The 24,737-nt window shown below is 40.6% G+C and overlaps 1 long non-coding RNA gene across 1 annotated transcript in view; it reads right to left on the bottom strand.

Moving 5' to 3' along the window:
* The window catches only part of LOC125773000 (uncharacterized), a 32,656-nt gene extending 7,925 nt beyond the window's left edge, over positions 1-24,731 (bottom strand). The window contains exons 1-13 of the long non-coding RNA XR_007419816.1: positions 24,364-24,731; positions 24,159-24,226; positions 23,343-23,478; positions 21,915-22,118; positions 13,914-13,981; positions 11,239-11,919; positions 10,286-10,626; positions 7,058-8,212; positions 5,766-6,649; positions 5,241-5,561; positions 4,289-5,172; positions 3,628-4,016; positions 625-760 (exon numbers count right to left, since the gene is read on the bottom strand). This is a non-coding gene — a long non-coding RNA (uncharacterized LOC125773000). The remainder of the gene's footprint in view (positions 1-624; positions 761-3,627; positions 4,017-4,288; positions 5,173-5,240; positions 5,562-5,765; positions 6,650-7,057; positions 8,213-10,285; positions 10,627-11,238; positions 11,920-13,913; positions 13,982-21,914; positions 22,119-23,342; positions 23,479-24,158; positions 24,227-24,363) is intronic.
* Between the last annotated feature and the right edge of the window lie 6 nt (positions 24,732-24,737).

Raw genomic sequence — 24,737 nt, 5'->3', positions numbered from 1 at the left:
TTGGTTGCAAACTTCCAGTTTCCACCAACTTTTGACCAAAAACATTTACTTTGACCGAAATCATCATCTTTGGTTGCAAACTTCCAGTTTCCACCAACTTTGACCAAAACATCTACTTTGAACGAAATCATCATCTCTGGTCGCAAACCTCGAGTTTCCACCAACTTTGACCAAAAACATCTACTTTGACCGAAAACATCAACTTTGGTTGCAAACTTCGAGTTTCCACCAACTTTGACCAAAAACATCTACTTTGACCGAAATCATCATCTTTTGTTGCAAACTTCCAGTTTCCACCAACTTTGACCGAAAACATCTACTTTGACCGAAAACATCAACTTTGGTTGCAAACCTCGAGTTTCCACCAACTTTGACCAAAAACATCAACTTTGACCGAAATCATCATCTTTGGTTGCAAACTTCCAGTTTCCACCAACTTTGACCGAAAACATCAACTTTGACCGAAAACATCAACTTCGGTCGCAAACCTCGAGTTTCCACCAACTTTGACCAAAAACATCTACTTTGACCGAAATCATCATCTTTGGTTGCAAACTTCCAGTTTCCACCAACTTTGACCGAAAACATCAACTTCGACCGAAAACATCAACTTTGGTCGCAAACCTCGAGTTTCCACCAACTTTGACCAAAAACATCTACTTTGACCGAAATCATCATCTTTGGTTGCAAACTTCCAGTTTCCACCAACTTTGACCGAAAACATCAACTTTGACCGAAAACATCAACTTTGGTCGCAAACCTCGAGTTTCCACCAACTTTGACCAAAAACATCAACTTTGACCGAAATCATCATCTTTGGTTGTAAACTTCCAGTTTCCACCAACTTTGACCGAAAACATCAACTTTGACCGAAAACATCAACTTTGGTCGCAAACCTCGAGTTTCCACCAACTTTGACCAAAAACATCAACTTTGACCGAAATCATCATCTTTGGTTGCAAACTTCCAGTTTCCACCAACTTTGACCGAAAACATCAACTTTGACCGAAAACATCAACTTTGGTCGCAAACCTCGAGTTTCCACCAACTTTGACCAAAAACATCTACTTTGACCGAAATCATCAACTTTGGTCGCAAACTTCAAGTTTCCACCAACTTTGACCAGAAACATCAACTTGACCGAAATCATCATCTTTGGTTGCAAACTTCCAGTTTCCACCAACTTTGACCGAAATCATCATCTTTGGTCGCAAACCTCGAGTTTCTACCAACTTTGACCAAAAACATCTACTTTGACCGAAATCATCATCTTTGATTGCAAACTTCAAGTTTCCACCAACTTTGACCAAAAACATCAACTTTGACCGAAATCATCATCTTTGGGTAAACTTCCAGTTTCCACCAACTTTGACCGAAAACATCAACTTTGACCGAAAACATCAACTTTGGTCGCAAACCTCGAGTTTCCACCAACTTTGACCAAAAACATCAACTTTGACCGAAAATCATCATCTTTGGTTGCAAACTTCCAGTTTCCACCAACTTTGACCGAAAACATCAACTTTGACCGAAAACATCAACTTCGGTCGCAAACCTCGAGTTTCCACCAACTTTGACCAAAAACATCTACTTTGACCGAAATCATCATCTTTGGTTGCAAACTTCCAGTTTCCACCAACTTTGACCAAAAACATCAACTTTGACCGAAAACATCAACTTTGGTCGCAAACCTCGAGTTTCCACCAACTTTGACCAAAAACATCAACTTTGACCGAAATCATCATCTTTGGTTGCAAACTTCCAGTTTCCACCAACTTTGACCGAAATCATCAATTTTGACCGAAAACATCAACTTTGGTCGCAAACCTCGAGTTTCCACCAACTTTGACCAAACACATCAACTTTGACCGAAATCATCATCTTTGGTTGCAAACTTCAAGTTTCCACCAACTTTGATCAAAAACATCTACTTTGACCGAAATCATCATCTTTGATTGCAAACTTCAAGTTTCCACCAACTTTGACCAAAAACATCAACTTTGACCGAAATCATCATCTTTGGTTGCAAACTTCCAGTTTCCACCAACTTTGACCAAAAACATCTACTTTGACCGAAATCATCATCTTTGGTTGCAAACTTCAAGTTTCCACCAACTTTGACCAAAAACATCAACTTTGACCGAAATCATCATCCTTGGTTGCAAACTTCCAGTTTCCACCAACTTTGACCAAAAACATCAATTTTGACCGAAAACATCAACTTTGGTCGCAAACCTCGAGTTTCCACCAACTTTGACCAAAAACATCTACTTTGACCGAAATCATCATCTTTGGTCGCAAACTTCAAGTTTCCACCAACTTTGACCAAAAACATCTACTTTGACCGAAAACATCATCTTTGGTTGCAAACTTCCAGTTTACACCAACTTTGACCAAAAACATCTACTTTGACCAAAATCATCATCTTTGGTTGCAAACTTCGAGTTTCCACCAACTTTGAGCAAAAACATCTACTTTGATCGAAATCATCATCTTCGGTTGCAAACTTCCAGTTTCCACCAACTTTGACCAAAAACACCTACTTTGACCGAAATCATCATCTTTGGTTGCAAACTTCCAGTTTCCACCAACTTTGATCAAAAACATCTACTTTGACCGAAATCATCATCTTTGGTTGCAAACTTCCAGTTTCCACCAACTTTGACCAAAAACATCAACTTTGACCGAAATCATCATCTTTGATTGCAAACTTCCAGTTTCCACCAACTTTGACCGAAATTATCAACTTTGGTCGCAAACCTCGAGTTTCCACCAACTTTGACCAAAAACATCAACTTTGACCGAAAACATCATCTTTGGTTGCAAACTTCCAGTTTCCACCAACTTTGACCGAAAACATCAACTTTGGTCGCAAACCTCGAGTTTCCACCAACTTTGACCAAAAACATCTACTTTGACCGAAATCATCATCTTTGGTTGCAAACTTCCAGTTTCCACCAACTTTGACCGAAAACATCAACTTTGACCGAAAACATCAACTTTGGTCGCAAACTTCAAGTTTCCACCAACTTTGACCAAAAACATCAACTTTGACCGAAATCATCATCTTTGATTGCAAACTTCAAGTTTCCACCAACTTTGACCAAAAACATCAACTTTGACCGAAATCATCAACTTTGGTCGCAAAACCTCGAGTTTCCACCAACTTTGACCAAAAACATCTACTTTGACCGAAATCATCAACTTTGGTCGCAAACTTCAAGTTTCCACCAACTTTGACCAAAAAAAATCTACTTTGGCCGAAAACATCATCTTTGGTTGCAAACTTCCAGTTTCCACTAACTTTGACCTAAAACATCTACTTTGACCGAAATCATCATCTTTGGTTGCAAACTTCCAGTTTCCACCAACTTTGAGCAAAAACATCTACTTTGATCGAAATCATCATCTTTGGTTGCAAACTTCCAGTTTCCACCAACTTTGACCAAAAACATCTACTTTGACCGAAATCATCATCTTTGGTTGCAAACTTCCAGTTTCCACCAACTTTGACCGAAAACATCAACTTTGACCGAAAACATCAACTTTGGTTGCAAACTTCCAGTTTCCACCAACTTTGACCGAAAACATCAACTTTGACCGAAAACATCAACTTTTGTCGCAAACCTCGAGTTTCCACCAACTTTGACCGAAAACATCAACTTTGACCGAAATCATCATCTTTGGTCGCAAACTTCAAGTTTCCACCAACTTTGACCAAAAACATCAACTTTGACCGAAATCATCATCTTTGGTTGCAAACTTCCAGTTTCCACCAACTTTGACCAAAAACATCAACTTTGACCGAAATCATCATCTTTGGTTGCAAACTTCCAGTTTCCACCAACTTTGACCAAAACCATCTACTTTGACCGAAATCATCATCTTTGGTTGCAAACTTCCAGTTTCCACCAACTTTGACCAAAAACATCAACTTTAGTCGCAAACCTCGAGTTTCCACCAACTTTGACCAAAAACATCAACTTTGACCGAAATCATCAACTTTGGTCGCAAACCTCGAGTTTCCACCAACTTTGACCAAAAAAATCTACTTTGGCCGAAAACATCATCTTTGGTTGCAAACTTCCAGTTTCCACTAACTTTGACCTAAAACATCTACTTTGACCGAAAACATCATCTTTGGTTGCAAACTTCCAGTTTCCACTAACTTTGACCTAAAACATCTACTTTGACCGAAAACATCATCTTTGGTTGCAAACTTCCAGTTTCCACTAACTTTGACCTAAAACATCTACTTTGACCGAAATCATCATCTTTGGTTGCAAACTTCCAGTTTCCACCAACTTTGAGCAAAAACATCTACTTTGATCGAAATCATCATCTTTGGTTGCAAACTTCCAGTTTCCACCAACTTTGACCAAAAACATCTACTTTGACCGAAATCATCATCTTTGGTTGCAAACTTCCAGTTTCCACCAACTTTGACCGAAAACATCAACTTTGACCGAAATCATCATCTTTGGTTGCAAACTTCCAGTTTCCACCAACTTTGACCAAAAACATCAACTTTGACCGAAATCATCAACTTTGGTCGCAAACTTCAAGTTTCCACCAACTTTGACCAAAAACAACAACTTTGACCGAAAACATCAACTTTGGTCGCAAACTTCAAGTTTCCACCAACTTTGACCAAAAACATCAACTTTGACCGAAAGCATCATCTTTGGTTGCAAACTTCCAGTTTCCACCAACTTTGACCAAAAACATCAACTTTGACCGAAATCATCATCTTTGGTTGCAAACTTCCAGTTTCCACCAACTTTGACCAAAAACATCTACTTTGACCGAAATCATCATCTTTGGTTGCAAACTTCCAGTTTCCACCAACTTTGACCAAAAACATCTACTTTGACCGAAAACATCAACTTTAGTCGCAAACCTCGAGTTTCCACCAACTTTGACCAAAAACATCAACTTTGACCGAAAACATCAACTTTAGTCGCAAACCTCGAGTTTCCACCAACTTTGACCAAAAACATCTACTTTGACCGAAATCATCATCTTTGGTTGCAAACTTCCAGTTTCCACCAACTTTGACCGAAAACATCAACTTTGACCGAAAACATCAACTTTGGTTGCAAACTTCCAGTTTCCACCAACTTTGACCGAAAACATCAACTTTGACCGAAAACATCAACTTTGGTCGCAAACCTCGAGTTTCCACCAACTTTGACCGAAAACATCAACTTTGACCGAAATCATCATCTTTGGTCGCAAACTTCAAGTTTCCACCAACTTTGACCAAAAACATCAACTTTGACCGAAATCATCATCTTTGGTTGCAAACTTCCAGTTTCCACCAACTTTGACCAAAAACATCAACTTTGACCGAAATCATCATCTTTGGTTGCAAACTTCCAGTTTCCACCAACTTTGACCAAAAACAGCTACTTTGACCGAAATCATCATCTTTGGTTGCAAACTTCCAGTTTCCACCAACTTTGACCGAAATCATCATCTTTGGTCGCAAACTTCAAGTTTCCACCAACTTTGACCAAAAACATCAACTTTGACCGAAATCATCAACTTTGGTCGCAAACCTCGAGTTTCCACCAACTTTGACCAAAAAAATCTACTTTGGCCGAAAACATCATCTTTGGTTGCAAACTTCCAGTTTCCACTAACTTTGACCTAAAACATCTACTTTGACCGAAAACATCATCTTTGGTTGCAAACTTCCAGTTTCCACTAACTTTGACCTAAAACATCTACTTTGACCGAAAACATCATCTTTGGTTGCAAACTTCCAGTTTCCACCAACTTTGACCTAAAACATCTACTTTGACCGAAATCATCATCTTTGGTTGCAAACTTCCAGTTTCCACCAACTTTGAGCAAAAACATCTACTTTGATCGAAATCATCATCTTTGGTTGCAAACTTCCAGTTTCCACCAACTTTGACCAAAAACATCTACTTTGACCGAAATCATCATCTTTGGTTGCAAACTTCCAGTTTCCACCAACTTTGACCGAAAACATCAACTTTGACCGAAATCATCATCTTTGGTTGCAAACTTCCAGTTTCCACCAACTTTGACCAAAAACATCAACTTTGACCGAAATCATCAACTTTGGTCGCAAACTTCAAGTTTCCACCAACTTTGACCAAAAACAACAACTTTGACCGAAAACATCAACTTTGGTCGCAAACTTCAAGTTTCCACCAACTTTGACCAAAAACATCAACTTTGACCGAAAGCATCATCTTTGGTTGCAAACTTCCAGTTTCCACCAACTTTGACCAAAAACATCAACTTTGACCGAAATCATCATCTTTGGTTGCAAACTTCCAGTTTCCACCAACTTTGACCAAAAACATCTACTTTGACCGAAATCATCATCTTTGGTTGCAAACTTCCAGTTTCCACCAACTTTGACCAAAAACATCTACTTTGACCGAAAACATCAACTTTAGTCGCAAACCTCGAGTTTCCACCAACTTTGACCAAAAACATCAACTTTGACCGAAAACATCAACTTTAGTCGCAAACCTCGAGTTTCCACCAACTTTGACCAAAAACATCTACTTTGACCGAAATCATCATCTTTGGTGGCAAACTTCCAGTTTCCACCAACTTTGACCAAAAACATCAACTTTGACCGAAAACATCAACTTTAGTCGCAAACCTCGAGTTTCCACCAACTTTGACCAAAAACATCTACTTTGACCGAAATCATCATCTTTGGTTGCAAACTTCCAGTTTCCACCAACTTTGACCAAAAACATCAACTTTGACCGAAAACATCATCTTTGGTTGCAAACTTAAAGTTTCCACAAACTTTGACCAAAAACAGCTACTTTGACCGAAATCATCAACTTTGGTCGCAAACTTCAAGTTTCTACCAACATTGAACAAAAACATCTACTTTGACCGAAATCATCATCTTTCGTTGCAAACTTCCAGTTTCCACCAACTTTGACCAAAAACATCAACTTTGACCGAAATCATCATCTTTGGTTGCAAACTTCCAGTTTCCACCAACTTTGACCAAAAACATCTACTTTGACCGAAAACATCAACTTTAATCGCAAACCTCGAGTTTCCACCAACTTTGACCAAAAACATCAACTTTGACCGAAATCATCATCTTTGGTTGCAAACTTCCAGTTTCCTCCAAATTTGACCAAAAACATCTACTTTGACCGAAATCATCATCTTTGGTTGCAAACTCCCAGTTTCCACCAACTTTGACCAAAAACATCTACTTTGACCTTAATCATCATCTTTGGTTGCAAACTTCCAGTTTCCACCAACTTTGACCAAAAACATCTACTTTGACCGAAATCATCATCTTTGGTTGCAAACTTCCAGTTTCCACCGACTTTGACCAAAAACATCTACTTTGACCGAAAACATCAACTTTAGTCGCAAACTTCAAGTTTCTACCAACTTTGACCAAAAACATCTACTTTGACCGAAATCATCATCTTTGGTTGCAAACTTCCAGTTTCCACCAACTTTGACCAAAAACATCAACTTTGACCGAAAACATCATCTTTGGTTGCAAACTTCCAGTTTCCACCAACTTTGACCAAAAACATCAACTTTGACCGAAAACATCATCTTTGGTTGCAAACTTCCAGTTTCCACCGACTTTGACCAAAAACATCTACTTTGACCGAAAACATCAACTTTAGTCGCAAACTTCAAGTTTCTACCAACTTTGACCAAAAACATCTACTTTGACCGAAATCATCATCTTTGGTTGCAAACTTCCAGTTTCCACCAACTTTGACCAAAAACATCAACTTTGACCGAAATCATCAACTTTGGTCGCAAACTTCAAGTTTCTACCAACTTTGACCAAAAACATCTACTTTGACCGAAATCATCATCTTTGGTTGCAAACTTCCAGTTTCTACCAACTTTGACCAAAAACATCAACTTTGACCGAAATCATCATCTTTGGTTGCAAACTTCCAGTTTCCACCAACTTTGACCAAAAACATCTACTTTGACCGAAATCATCATCTTTGGTTGCAAACTTCCAGTTTCCACCAACTTTGACCAAAAACATCAACTTTGACCGAAATCATCATCTTTGGTTGCAAACTTCCAGTTTCCACCAACTTTGACCAAAAACATCTACTTTGACCGAAATCATCATCTTTGGTTGCAAACTTCCAGTTTCCACCAACTTTGACCAAAAACATCAACTTTGACCGAAAACATCATCTTTGGTTGCAAACTTCCAGTTTCCACCGACTTTGACCAAAAAGATCTACTTTGACCGAAAACATCAACTTTTCTTGCAACTTTGACCGAAATCATCATCTTTGGTTGCAAACTTCCAGTTTCCACCAACTTTGACCAAAAACATCTACTTTGACCGAAATCATCATCTTTGGTTGCAAACTTCCAGTTTCCACCAACTTTGACCAAAAACATCAACTTTGACCGAAATCATCATCTTTGGTTGCAAACTTCCAGTTTCCACCAACTTTGACCAAAAACAGCTACTTTGACCGAAATCATCAACTTTAGTCGCAAACCTCGAGTTTCCACCAACTTTGACCAAAAACATCAACTTTGACCGAAATCATCATCTTTGGTTGCAAACTTCCCGTTTCCACCAACTTTGACCAAAAACATCTACTTTGACCGAAATCATCATCTTTGGTTGCAAACTTCCAGTTTCCACCAACTTTGACCAAAAACATCTACTTTGACCGAAAACATCAACTTTGGTCGCAAACTTCCAGTTTCCACCAACTTTGACCAAAAACATCTACTTTGAACGAAATCATCATCTTTGGTCGCAAACCTCGAGTTTCCACCAACTTTGACCAAAAACATCTACTTTGACCGAAAACATCAACTTTGGTTGCAAATTTCCAGTTTCCACCAACTTTGACCAAAAACATCAACTTTGACCGAAATCATCATCTTTGGTTGCAAACTTCTAGTTTCCACCAACTTTGACCAAAAACAGCTACTTTGACCGAAATCATCAACTTTGGTTGCAAATTTCCAGTTTCCACCAACTTTGACCAAAAACATCTACTTTGACCGAAATCATCATCATTTATCGAAAATTTCCAGTTTCCACCAACTTTGACCAAAAACATCAACTTTGACCGAAATCATCATCTTTGGTCGCAATCTTCCAGTTTCCACCAACTTTGACCAAAAACATCAACTTTGACCGAAATCATCATCTTTGGTTGCAAACTTCCAGTTTCCACCAACTTTTGACCAAAAACATATACTTTGACCGAAATCATCATCTTTGGTTGCAAACTTCCAGTTTCCACCAACTTTGACCAAAAACATCTACTTTGAACGAAATCATCATCTCTGGTCGCAAACCTCGAGTTTCCACCAACTTTGACCAAAAACATCTACTTTGACCGAAAACATCAACTTTGGTTGCAAATTTCCAGTTTCCACCAACATTGACCAAAAACATCAACTTTGACCGAAATCATCATCTTTGGTTGCAAACTTCCAGTTTCCACCAACTTTGACCAAAAACAGCTACTTTGACCGAAATCATCAACTTTGGTTGCAAATTTCCAGTTTCCACCAACTTTGACCAAAAACATCTACTTTGACCGAAAACATCAACTTTGGTCGCAAACTTCCAGTTTCCACCAACTTTGACCAAAAACATCTACTTTGAACGAAATCATCATCTTTGGTCGCAAACCTCGAGTTTCCACCAACTTTGACCAAAAACATCTACTTTGACCGAAAACATCAACTTTGGTTGCAAATTTCCAGTTTCCACCAACTTTGACCAAAAACATCAACTTTGACCGAAATCATCATCTTTGGTTGCAAACTTCAAGTTTCTACCAACTTTGACCAAAAACAGCTACTTTGACCGAAATCATCATCTTTGGTTGCAACCTTCCAGTTTCCACCAACTTTGACCAAAAACATCTACTTTGACCGAAATCATCATCATTTATCGAAAACTTCCAGTTTCCACCAACTTTGACCAAAAACATCAACTTTGACCGAAATCATCATCTTTGGTCGCAATCTTCCAGTTTCCACCAACTTTGACCAAAAACATCAACTTTGACCGAAATCATCATCTTTGGTTGCAAACTTCCAGTTTCCACCAACTTTTGACCAAAATCATTTACTTTGACCGAAATCATCATCTTTGGTCGCAAACTTCCAGTTTCCACCAACTTTGACCAAAAACATCTACTTTGACCGAAAACATCATCTTTGGTCGCAAACTTACAGTTTCCACCAACTTTGAACAAAAACATCTACTTTGACCGAAATCATCATCTTTGGTTGCAACCTTCCAGTTTCCACCAACTTTGACCAAAAACATCAACTTTGACCGAAATCATCATCTTTGGTTGCAAACTTCCAGTTTCCACAAACTTTGACCAAAAACATCAACTTTGACCGAAAACATCAACTTTGGTCGCAAACTTCAAGTTTCTACCAACTTTGACCAAAAATATCTACTTTGACCGAAATCATCATCTTTGGTCGCAAACTTCCAGTTTCCACCAACTTTGACCAAAAACATCAACTTTGACCGAAAACTTCAACTTTGGTTGCAAACTTACAGTTTCCACCAACTTTGACCAAAAACATCAACTTTGACCGAAATCATCATCTTTGGTCGCAAACCTCGAGTTTCCACCAACTTTGACCAAAAACATCTTCTTTGACCGAAATCATTATCTTTGGTTGCAAACTTCCAGTTTCCACAAACTTTGACCAAAAACATCAACTTTGACCGAAAACAATAACTTTGGTCGCAAACCTCGAGTTTCTACCAACTTTGACCAAAAACATCTACTTTGACCGAAATCATCATCTTTGGTCGCAAACTTCCAGTTTCCACCAACTTTGACCAAAAACATCAACTTTGACCGAAAACATCAACTTTTCTTGCAAACTTCAAGATTCCACCAACTTTGACCAAAAACATCTACTTTGACCGAAAACATCATCTTTGGTCGCAAACTTGAAGTTTCTACCAACTTTGACCAAAAACATCAACTTTGACCGAAATCATTATCTTTGGTTGCAAACTTTCAGTTTCCACCAACTTTGACCAAAAACATCTACTTTGACCGAAATCATCATCTGTGGTTGCAAACTTCCAGTTTCCACCAACTTTGACCAAAAACATCTACTTTGACCGAAATCATCATCTTTGGTCGCAAACCTCGAGTTTCCACCAACTTTGACCAAAAACATCTACTTTGACCGAAATCATCATCTTCGGTTGTAAACTTCCAGTTTCCACCAACTTTGACCAAAAACATCTACTTTGACCGAAATCATCATCTTTGGTTGCAAACTTCCAGTTTTCACCAACTTTGACCAAAAACATCTACTTTGACCGAAATCATCATCTTTGGTTGCAACCTTCCAGTTTCGACCAACTTTGACCAAAAACATCTACTTTGACCGAAAACATCAACTTTTTTTCGAAACCTTCCAGTTTCCACCAACTTTGACCAAAAACATCTACTTTGACCGAAAGCATCAGCTTTAGTCGCAAACCTCGAGTTTCCACCAACTTTGACCAAAAACATCTACTTTGACCGAAATCATCATCTTTGGTTGCAAACTTCCAGTTTCCACCAACTTTGACCAAAAACATCTACTTTGACCGAAATCATCATCTTTGGTTGCAAACTTCCAGTTTCCACCAACTTTGACCAAAAACATCAACTTTGACCGAAAACATCATCTTTGGTCGCAAACTTCCAGTTTCCACCAACTTTGACCAAAAACATCTACTTTGACCGAAATCATCATCTTTGGTTGCAAACTTCCAGTTTCCACCAACTTTGACCAAAAACATCAACTTTGACCGAAATCATCATCTTTGGTTGCAAACTTACAGTTTCCACCAACTTTGACCAAAACCATCTACTTTGACCGAAATCATCATCTTTGGTTGCAAACCTCGAGTTTCCTCCAACTATGACCAAAAACATCTTCTTTGACCGAAATCATCATCTTTGGTTGCAAACCTTCAGTTTCCACCAACTTTGACCAAAAACATCTACTTTGACCGAAATCATCATCTTTGGTTGCAAACCTCGAGTTTCCACCAACTTTGACCAAAAACATCTACTTTGACCAAAAACATCAACTTTAGTCGCAAACTTCCAGTTTCCACCAACTTTGACCAAAAACATCAACTTTGACCGAAATCATCAACTTTGGTTGCAAACTTCCAGTTTCCACCAACTTTGACCAAAAACATCTACTTTGACTGAAATCATCATCTTTGGTTGCAAACTTCCAGTTTCCACCAACTTTGACCAAAAACATCAACTTTGACCGAAAACATCATCTTTGGTTGCAAACTTCCAGTTTCCACCAACTTTGACCAAAAACATCTACTTTGACCGAAAACATCAACTTTGGTCGCAAACTTCCAGTTCCCACCAACTTTAACCAAAAACATCAACTTTGACCGAAAACATCATCTTTGGTCGCAAACTTTCAGTTTCCACCAACTTTGACCAAAATCATCTACTTTGACCGAAAACATCGACTTTTCTTGCAAACTTCCAGTTTCCACCAACTTTGACCAAAAACATCAACTTTGACCGAAAACATCAACTTTGGTCGCAAACTTCAAGTTTCCACCAACTTTGACCACCAGTTTCCACCAACTTTGACCAAAAACATCTACTTTGACCGAAATCATCATCTTTGGTTGCAAACTTCCAGTTTCCATCAACTTTGACCAAAAACATCAATTTTGACCGAAATCATCATCTTTGGTTGCAAACTTCTATTTTCCACCAACTTTGACCAAAGACATCAACTTTGACCGAAAACATCATCTTTGGTCGCAAACTTCCAGTTTCCACCAACTTTGACCAAAAACATCTACTTTGACCGAAATCATCATCTTTGGTTGCAAACTTACAGTTTCCACCAACTTTGACCAAAAACATCTACTTTGACCGAAATCATCATCTTTGGTTGCAAACTTCCAGTTTCCACCAACTTTGACCAAAAACATCTACTTTGACCGAAATCATCATCTTTGGTCGCAAACCTTCAGTTTCCACAAACTTTGACCAAAAACATCTACTTTGACCGAAATCATCGTCTTTGGTTGCAAACTTCCAGTTTCCACCAACTTTGACCAAAAACATCTACTTTGACCGAAATCATCATCTTTGGTTGCAAACTTCCAGTTTCCACCAACTTTGACCAAAAACATCTACTTTGACCGAAATCATCAACTTTGGTCGCAAACTTCAAGTTTCTACCAACTTTGACCAAAAACATCTACTTTGACCGAAAACATCATCTTTGGTTGCAAACTTCCAGTTTCCACCAACTTTGACCAAAAACATCTACTTTGACCGAAATCATCATCTTTGGTTGCAACCTTCCAGTTTCCACCAACTTTGACCAAAAACATTTACTTTGACCGAAATCATCATCTTTGGTTGCAAACTTCCAGTTTCCACAAACTTTGACCAAAAACATCAACTTTGACCGAAAACATCAACTTTGGTTGCAAACCTCGAATTTCTACCAACTTTGACCAAAAAGATCTACTTTGACCGAAATCATCATCTTTGGTTGCAAACTTCCAGTTTCCACAAACTTTGACCAAAAACATCAACTTTGACCGAAAACATCAACTTTGGTTGCAAACCTCGAGTTTCTACCAACTTTGACCGAAAACATCTACTTTGACCGAAAACATCATCTTTGGTCGCAAACTTCAAGTTTCTACCAACTTTGACCAAAAACATCAATTTTGACCGAAATCATTATCTTTGGTTGCAAACTTCCAGTTTCCACCAACTTTGACCAAAAACATCTACTTTGACCGAAATCATCTTCTTGGTTGCAAACCTCGAGTTTCCACCAACTTTGACCAAAAACATCTACTTTGACCGAAATCATCATCTTTGGTTGCAAACTTCCAGTTTCCACCAACTTTGACCAAAAACATCAACTTTGACCGAAATCATCATCTTTGGTTGCAAACCTCGTGTTGAGGGGTGGACCTTCCTGGGTGCAGGCCTCGCGAAGGTTAGGCCTTTCCTCACCTTAGGCCCTACACTACTCAACCGTTTGAGCACTAATTCCCGCACAACCCGTTAGTGGTCCTCTCTTTCGGGACTCTATACCGCAGTGCTGGGAAATTAGCGCTGATCGGATACTAACCCGTTAGTGGTCCTCTCTCTCGGGACTCTATACTGCGGTTAGTAGAACCTTTATTTTCGGATCAAAGCAACGACTCGAGCGATTGCTGATTTACTACTGATTTTATTCTACATTTTTGTGTCCTTATATACTAATTCCGCTTGCGTTCGAAATCGTTTTATGACCAAATATGGTCATAAAAATGCCACAAATTTCATCCTAATCCTAATCACGTGATTCAATCCTACGGGGGAGTGTCCTATCGTACGATGTTTGTATCCGCTGCGTTACACCAATACACCTGCAGCGGGAGACGATCCGTGTACTAAGCTGCGTGCGCCTTTGGATGCTGGGCTCGGATGATCGATGACGTCATGATTCGATGAACTCAGAATTGGTGGGCGGTGCTTACGCTGAGTTCTCCTAGTAAACCCGCGTGCGGTTTTGGGTACGCGGCTCACTGTGTCAAGTTGCGTACGCACACTTGACCGTATACGACAGTGACGCAACATCCTCCCCCCGTAATCCAACCCGGATTACCTTATGGTGTATTAGTTGTATGTGATGAAAGTAAATCCTTAGCCCACAAGCAAGGTCTGATTCGGTCCTTTGCCTTTGGTTTGTACTTAATCGGGGCAACGTGGGAATCCTTAGGATGCGGTCGTTTGGGTGCAGTTTTCCTTGAAGAATGCATTAAAGAGTGTTCTTTTTGTTCCACGTTTATTACCGCTACTCGTACTGCCGGTCTTTTTAGAATCGAGTTGCCGGCTTTGATCTCAACAGATCGCACTTGCCCATCAGCAGCTTGATGCACTTCGGTGATTCGGCCTTTTATCCATTTTCCTGGGGGAGCGTTGTCATCCGTTATGACGACTATGTCTCCCTTTTTGATAGGTTCTATTGCAGCTGTCCATTTGTTCCTTTTAATCAACGTCGGCAAGTATTCCTTTTTCCATTTATCCCAGTAGATCTTTGAATGATGCTCTACCAGTTTCCATTGCTTCCGATCTGCCGGAGTAGTGATGTTGATTTCAGGTGGCGCACACTCTAATCATCTTCCAATTAGGAAGTGATATGGAGTCAAGATTTCTTCTTCTTCTGTGCTGATCGGAATGTGAGTCAAAGGTCGAGAATTCATCATCGATTCGATTTTTATCAGCGTGGCTCTTAGCGTCTCGGGCGTTGGTTTTCGGTTGCTCCATTCGTTGATGCAGAATCTTAGGGCCTTCTTTATGGACTGAATTAGCCTTTCCCAAGATCCACCGAAATGAGGCGCTGCTGGGGGGTTGAATTTCCAATCGATTCCATACTTCAGAGCTGCTTCCTTACCCATACGTACGTCGATGTCTTTTGTAAGTTGCGTTAGTTCTTTCTCTGCTCCGATGAAGTTGGTTCCGTTGTCACTGTAGAGACAACTTATTTTCCCGCGTCGATGTTGGAAATTCTTCAAGCAGACGAAGAAACTGTCCGTGTCCAATTTTTCGGCCAACTCGATGTGTACGGCTCGAGTTGACATACAGGTAAATATTGTTCCCCATCTCTTTTCAACGGAGCGTTTTACGGCGACTTCTATGGGACCGAAATAATCAACACCGGTGTGCGTGAATGGGGGATTGTATGGGTTGGCTCGAAATTCCGGAAGAGGTGCCATCAATGGGACCTTTGGTGCAGCCGTTCGTAAAATGCACTTTTGGCAACAGTTTTTCACATTTTTTAGCACCGCCCGAAGGTTTAATATCCAGTATGTTTGTCTTAACGCTCCAATCACGACGTTGTCAGCTTGATGAAGATTTTGTTCGTGAAAGTTCCTCACGAGTAGTTTCACTACGCGCGGTTTTTGGGGAAGCAGGATTGGTGTCCTTGTACTCTCCGGAATACTCACAATTTTTTCCAATCGTCCCCGAGATCTTAAGACGCCTTCAGAGTCGATGAATGGCATCAATTTATTAAGCGGGCTGCTTTTTGGTACTACCTCGCCTTTACTCAGCACGTTCATCTCTTCCGGAAATGCTTCCCATTGCGCTTGTCGGTATAACATGTTACGAGCGACTTGCACGTCCTGTGGTTTTATACAGCGCGTAAATGATTTCCGATTCTTGATGTAATCGACGAATTTCTTGAGGATTGTTATGTGCTTGAGCAGTTTAGTCCATGAAGAGTAATCCTCCGTGGGGAATTCATATCCCTTGGCTGTATGAACTCCTATCATTCGACGTTCTTCGTCTGTATCAGGGATGGAGGTTTTTTGCGGCCATGTGCTTTCTTCTTCTAGCAAAAAAGTAGGTCCGTTAAACCAAGTCCAATCGTTGCTGCTTGGTTTCGTAGCTATGTCCGCTGGGTTTTCCTTCGACGGGACCCATCTCCATTGATTGGCATGGGATGATTCTAGGATCTCTCCCACTCTATGAGATACGAATTGCTGGTATTTGCGTCGTCGGTTCTTAATCCACGCTAGAACCACTTCAGAATCGCTCCAGTACGTACTCCTGGTTACAGCTATGCGCAGTTCCTTCTTAACAGCCTCGGTCAGTCGGATTTCTAATACAGCCGCTTGTAATTCCAACTTTGGAATTGATAATGGATTGATTGGCGCGACTCGTGCTTTTCCAGCAATCAATCTTATGAAAGCTGTTCCTCCGGCGTTTGTACGAGCATAGACACAACAGGCAAATGCATTTTCTGACGCATCGACGAAAGTATGCAAATCCAACGGTGAGTCTGGTGATCGCACTAGTTGTCTTGGTATTTGAAGATTCTCAACTCCTTCTATCTGCTGTAGACATTCGTTCCATGTTGTTATCAACTCGTCCTTAATCAACGCATCCCAATCATCAGTGGCAATGTGGATTGCCCTCATTAATATCCGACCATGAATAGTTATGTGACTAATGAGTCCTAGAGGATCATATACGCTCATTATAAAACTTAAAACTTCTCTTTTGGTCGGTGTTCTGCTGGTCTTAAATGCGCTCTTTTTTACACGATAACTGAAGTGATCGGATATGGTGTTCCATTGTATGCCGAGGATTTTTTCGTAGTTTTCATTTTTCTCCTCTATTGCAACTACTGAATCCTTTTTCTGCCATCTTTCACTCGGAATGGTTCGTAATAGCTCCCCCCGGTTGGAGGTGAAATTTCTAATATGGAACCCAGCGTTGTCATGTACTTGAATGACCTGTTCGATTGTTCGCACCGCGTCCTCGAGACTGAAGAAACTGTCCAGGTAATCATCTACGTAATGTTGACGGATAATTGGGTCCACGGCTAAGGGATGTGTTTCTGCATGGGCCATTGCGTTTGTGTTTTTTACTGCTTGTGCGCAGGCTGGCGAGCACGTTGCCCCAAATGTCATGACCTGCATTACAAATACGTCCGGTTGACGTTGTTCGCAGTCTCTCCAAAGAACGCGTTGAGCATCTTGATCTTCTTGACGTATCCTTACGCGGTGGAACATTTCCTGAATGTCCCCTGTTACGCAGATGTTGCCTTCTCTGAACCGCACCATTACTCCAAACAGTGATGCCATTTCGTCCGGTCCAGATAACAGCTGCGAATTGAGGGATACTCCATCGATTGCTGCGGCTGCGTCGAACACTAGTCGTGGTTTCGGTGTTGTCTTATTCTTGTTCACGACTATGAAGTGCGGGAGGTAATATGTCCTAGATGTCACGGTACTCACTTCCGTGTTCGTCAGTTTACGCAGATATCCTTTTTTAACGTAATCATTAAACGTTGCTTTAGCCCAAGATTGTAGTTCTGGATTCTTTCTCAGCTGCTTTTCCAGGCTCTGCAGACGATTCATTGCGTTTTTGTAGCTATTAGGGAATATTACGGCATCTTGTTTCCAGAGTAGTCCTACTTCGTAGTATCCGTTTCCCTTTTTTAAGGTTCTTTTAATTATTTCGCTGGCCTTTTCGTTATCTGCAGTGGAAAGCTGTTTTGATATTTTTACTCCAAAATCTTCTGTGGTAAAATATCTGTGGATCATTTCGTTCATCAGTTCTTCGTTTTTATGAACCATGAAATGATCTTTCCTGGTATTTGGTGTTTCCTGATCGCTGCCGAATATCATCCACCCTAGTTTCGTTTTAATAGCCATGGGCTCTTGTGGTTTTCCCATTCTGCGCTGTAGAGGCATCAGCAGATGACTGTGGCTTAGCCCGATAAGAATGGTTGGCCGCGCATTCACGTACGATTTCACAGGAACGTTCTTCAGGTGTGTGTACTGTCGACGCATTTGATACGCGTTTATCGATTGTTTCGGTAGCTGCAGATCGTTTACTGTGCGTATATTGCTCAGCAGATATTCGTTTCCTTCGGTGCTAATCATCAGACATTCTACGCGTCTGCTGTCATCCTGTTCCACTGATAGATTTTGGGTCCAAGTCATGATCAGTGGGTCTTTCGTTCCTTGTAACCCCAACTTCTTCGCAATTTCCTCCTCCATCAGGGTAAGTGAGGACCCGGCGTCCAGGAACGCGTATGTCTCCAATGATTCGTCGCCATTTCGTAGGGTAACAGGCACGATTTGGAAATAAACCTGACCATCGTTCTTGTGATAGTTTAATGGTTGCGATGTTTCCTCATGTAACAAGGGATGATGCCAACGCTTGCAATCATTCACTCCACACTCTTTTGCCGACTTACAATCACGTTGGAAATGACCACTCGTAGCAATGCATGCTAAGCATAAACGCTGTTTTTTAGCCACGTTGAACCGTTCTTTGGCGCTCATTTCCAGAAATTTACTGCAGTCCGGTAGCTTATGTTGTCCTTTGCAAAGCGTGCATGTAGAACTCGGCGCTGCAGTGTAGCCCTTTGTACCATCTCGGTTTGGTAAATGTTTTTGTTTAGTTGTTATTCTGCTGTTTTTATGAACATTTACCGTGTTTCGACTTTTTTCTGCTCTCTCTGGTTTTTTAGGTAGACTTCGTAGTCTCTTCGCAATTGGAAGCAACCAATCATTGAAATGCTCTAATGTCACTAGCTTCTTTGCTTTTTCCAGCTCTTCTTTTTGTTGCATCCACTGTAGCTGTTTTCCTGTTTTGAGCTTGCTCACAAGTTCGTCAATTAGCCTGGAATCGTATAAGTACGATTGTTTGTCCATTACCTTGACATTAGTCACGAGGTTATTCAGCGCATCAGATAATTCAGGAATCTTAAATTGACCGTCGATCTTGATTTTCAATACTTCCTTAAGCATTTCTTGATAAACTAGATCTGGCCTTCCGAACTGCTCTTCTAAGCGTGTCAAAATTGCTGGGACGTTCATTGGATCCAAGAACAATGCTCTGACGGATCGCTCGGCTTCTCCTTTCAAGAATCTCTGGAGTCTGTTGAGATTCTCAAGCTGACTGAATCCAGCTTCCTTCGTGGATTCCTCGAATGCTTTCATGAATCTAGGCCAATCTTTCGGTTTGCCATCGAAATACGGCAAATTGGCCAAAGTTATCTTCTTGCTCTGTCGCGTAGCTTCCAGACTATTGTTTTGTAGAACCATGGCGAGTTCTAAAATTCCTTGGTCTTGCTTGACCGTTTTCTCCTTTTCTTGAATCTGGTCGTTAATAGCTTTGCATTTAATGCAAAGCCACTCTTCTTTCGCGCTTGGTGCGACAGTTAATTTGGCACACGCTAGGTGAAACCATCGATCGCATTCGTCGCATTGTACCAGTATTTCTTCTCCATCTGGTTCCGTGCATAGTCGGCACGCTCCATTTTCGTTCTCGACGAAGTAGCTTAGTTTCTTTGTCGCCATTTTTAATAATCAGGTTCAAGATTTCGCTGCTTGGTGAACTAGATGCGCAATAACACGTACTTCCACGATGCTACTGGGGAACCAGCGTACTTCCACGACGATTCACGATGATACTCCGGTACACAACGCTACCGGGAATCCGGCGTACACTCACGATCCTACTGGGGAACCAACGTACTTCAACGATGATACTGGGGAACCAGCGTACTTCCACGACGATACACGATGATACTCCGGTACACAACGCTACCGGGAATCCGGCGTACACTCACGATCCTACTGGGGAACCAACGCACTTCAACGATGATACTGGGGAACCAGCGTACTTCCAAGACGCTTCTTGGAGAACCAGCGAACTGGGGCCCAACGTACTTCCACGATGATACCAGCGCACTTCTAGGACGATACCGGTGTATCGGGCCAGCGTCACGAGCGTGTCCGTTGAATAAGCTCCTCTCTGGAGCCACCAATGTTGAGGGGTGGACCTTCCTGGGTGCAGGCCTCGCGAAGGTTAGGCCTTTCCTCACCTTAGGCCCTACACTACTCAACCGTTTGAGCACTAATTCCCGCACAACCCGTTAGTGGTCCTCTCTTTCGGGACTCTATACCGCAGTTCTGGGAAATTAGCGCTGATCGGATACTAACCCGTTAGTGGTCCTCTCTCTCGGGACTCTATACTGCGGTTAGTAGAACCTTTATTTTCGGATCAAAGCAACGACTCGAGCGATTGCTGATTTACTACTGATTTTATTCTACATTTTTGTGTCCTTATATACTAATTCCGCTTGCGTTCGAAATCGTTTTATGACCAAATATGGTCATAAAAATGCCACAAATTTCATCCTAATCCTAATCACGTGATTCAATCCTACGGGGGAGTGTCCTATCGTACGATGTTTGTATCCGCTGCGTTACACCAATACACCTGCAGCGGGAGACGATCCGTGTACTAAGCTGCGTGCGCCTTTGGATGCTGGGCTCGGATGATCGATGACGTCATGATTCGATGAACTCAGAATTGGTGGGCGGTGCTTACGCTGAGTTCTCCTAGTAAACCCGCGTGCGGTTTTGGGTACGCGGCTCACTGTGTCAAGTTGCGTACGCACACTTGACCGTATACGACAGTGACGCAACACCTCGAGTTTCCACCAACTTTGACCAAAAACATCTACTTTGACCGAAATGATCATCTTCGGTCGCAAACTTCCAGTTTCCACCAACTTTGACCAAACACATCAACTTTGACCGAAATCATCATCTTTGGTTGCAAACTTCCAGTTTCCACCAACTTTGACCAAAAACATCAACTTTGACCGAAAACATCAACTTTTCTTGCAAACTTCCAGTTTCCACCAACTTTGACCAAAAACATCAACTTTCACCGAAAACATCATCTTTGGTCGCAAACTTCAAGTTTCTACCAACTTTGACCAAAAACATCAATTTTGACCGAAATCATTATCTTTGGTTGCAAACTTCCAGTTTCCACCAACTTTGACCAAAAACATCAACTTTGACCGAAATCATCATCTTTGGTTGCAAACCTCGAGTTTCCACCAACTTTGACCAAAAACATCTACTTTGACCGAAATGATCATCTTCGGTCGCAAACTTCCAGTTTCCACCAACTTTGACCAAACACATCAACTTTGACCGAAATCATCATCTTTGGTTGCAAACTTCCAGTTTCCACCAATTTTGACCAAAAACATTTACTTTGACCGAAAACATCATCTTTGGTCGCAAACTTCCAATTTCCACCAACTTTGACCAAAAACATCTACTTTGACCGAAAACATCATCTTTGGTCGCAAACTTCAAGTTTCTACCAACTTTGACCAAAAACATCTACTTTGAGCGAAAACATCATCTTTGGTTGCAAACTTCCAGTTTCTACCAACTTTGACCAAAAACATCTACTTTGACCGAAATCATCATCTTTGGTTGCAACCTTCCAGTTTCCACCAATTTTGACCAAAAACATCTACTTTGACCAAAATCATCATCTTTGGTTGCAAACTTCCAGTTTCCACAAACTTTGACCAAAAACATCAACTTTGACCGAAATCATCAACTTTGGTTGCAAACCTCGAGTTTCTACCAACTTTGACCAAAAACATCTACTTTGACCGAAATCATCATCTTTGGTTGCAAACTTCCAGTTTCCACAAACTTTGACCAAAAACATCTACTTTGACCGAAAACATCAACTTTGGTTGCAAACCTCGAGTTTCTACCAACTTTGACCAAAAACATCTACTTTGACCGAAAACATCATCTTTGGTCGCAAACTTCCAGTTTCTACCAACTTTGACCAAAAACATCAACTTTGACCGAAAACATCGACTTTTCTTGCAAACTTCCAGTTTCCACCAACTTTGACCAAAAACATCAACTTTGACCGAAATCATCATCTTTGGTCGTAAACTTCAAGTTTCTACCAACTTTGACCAAAAACATCAATTTTGACCGAAATCATTATCTTTGGTTGCAAACTTCCAGTTTCCACCAACTTTGACCAAAAACATCTACTTTGACCGAAATCATCATCTTGGTTGCAAACCTCGAGTTTCCACCAACTTTCACCAAAAACATCTACTTTGACCGAAATCATCATCTTTGGTTGCAAACTTCCAGTTTCCACCAACTTTGACCAAAAACATCAACTTTGACCGAAATCATCATCTTTGGTTGCAAACCTCGAGTTTCCACCAACTTTGACCAAAAACATCTACTTTGACCGAAATCATCATCTTTGGTTGCAAACTTCCAGTTTCCACCAACTTTGACCAAAAACATCTACTTTGACCGAAATCATCATCTTTGGTCGCAAACCTCGAGTTTCCACCAACTTTGACCAAAAACATCTACTTTGACCAAAATTATCATCTTTGGTTGCAAACTTCCAGTTTCCACCAACTTTGACCAAAAACATCTACTTTGACCGAAATCATCATCTTTGGTTGCAAACTTCCAGTTTCCACCAACTTTGACCAAAAACATCTACTTTGACCGAAATCATCATCTTTGGTCGCAAACCTCGAGTTTCCACCAACTTTGACCAAAAACATCTACTTTGACCGAAATCATCATCTTTGGTTGCAAACTTCCAGTTTCCACCAACTTTGACCAAAAACATCTACTTTGACCGAAAACATCATCTTTGGTCGCAAACTTCCAGTTTCCACCAACTTTGACCAAAAACATCAACTTTGACCGAAAACATCAACTTTTCTTGCAAACTTCCAGTTTCCACCAACTTTGACCAAAAACATCAACTTTGACCGAAAACATCATCTTTGGTCGCAAACTTCAAGTTTCTACCAACTTTGAATAAAAAAACATCAATTTTGACCGAAATCATTATCTTTGGTTGCAAACTTCCAGTTTCCACCAACTTTGACCAAAAACATCTGCTTTGACCGAAATCATCATCTTGGTTGCAAACCTCGAGTTTCCACCAACTTTGACCAAAAACATCAACTTTGACCGAAATCATCATCTTTGGTTGCAAACTTCCAGTTTACACCAACTTTGACCAAAAACATCAACTTTGACCGAAATCATCATCTTTGGTTGCAAACCTCGAGTTTCCACCAAATTTGACCAAAAACATCTGCTTTGACCGAAATCATCATCTTTGGTTGCAAACTTCCAGTTTCCACCAACTTTGACCAAAAATATCTACTTTGACCGAAATCATCATCTTTGGTCGCAAACCTCGAGTTTCCACCAACTTTGACCAAAAACATCTACTTTGACCAAAATCATGATCTTTGGTTGCAAACTTCCAGTTTCCACCAACTTTGACCAAAAACATCTACTTTGACCGAAATCATCATCTTTGGTTGCAAACTTCCAGTTTCCACCAACTTTGACCAAAAACATCTACTTTGACCAAAATCATCATCTTTGGTCGCAAACCTCGAGTTTCCACCAACTTTGACCATAAACATCTACTTTGACCGAAATCATCATCTTTGGTTGCAAACTTCCAGTTTCCACCAACTTTGACCAAAAACATCTACTTTGACCGAAATCATCATCTTTGGTTGCAAACTTCCAGTTTCCACCAACTTTGACCAAAAAAATCTACTTTGACCGAAATCATCATCTTTGGTTGCAAACTTCCAGTTTCCAACAACTTTGACCAAAAACATCTACTTTGACCGAAATCATCATCTTTGGTTGCAAACTTCCAGTTTCCACCAACTTTGACCGAAAACATCTACTTTGACCGAAATCATCAACTTTGGTCGCAAACTTCAAGTTTCCACCAACTTTGACCAAAAACATCTACTTTGACCGAAAACATCAACTTTGGTCGCAAACCTCGAGTTTCCACCAACTTTGACCGAAAACATCTACTTTGACCGAAAACATCATCTTTGATTGCAAACTTCCAGTTTCCACCAACTTTGACCAAAAACATCAACTTTGACCGAAAAACATCAACTTTGGTCGCAAACCTCGAGTTTCCACCAACTTTGACCAAAAACATCTACTTTGACCGAAAACATCAACTTTGGTCGCAAACCTCGAGTTTCCACCAACTTTGACCTAAAAAATCTCCTTAGACCGAAATCATCAACTTTGGTTGCAAACTTCCAGTTTCCACCAACTTTGACCAAAAACATCTACTTTGACCGAAATCATCATCTTTGGTTGCAAACTTCTAGTTTCCACCAACTTTGACCAAAAACATCAACTTTGACCGAAATCATCATCTTTGGTTGCAAACTTCCAGTTTCCACCAACTTTGACCGAAAACATCAACTTTGACCGAAAACATCAACTTTGGTCGCAAACTTCAAGTTTCCACCAACTTTGACCAAAAACATCA

This window comes from Anopheles funestus (genome assembly GCF_943734845.2).
Source record: "Anopheles funestus chromosome X unlocalized genomic scaffold, idAnoFuneDA-416_04 X_unloc_17, whole genome shotgun sequence".
NCBI lineage: Eukaryota > Metazoa > Arthropoda > Insecta > Diptera > Culicidae > Anopheles > Anopheles funestus.
Note: the sequence above shows the minus strand (reverse complement) of the source record. Positions and strands in the feature narration are given on the sequence as shown.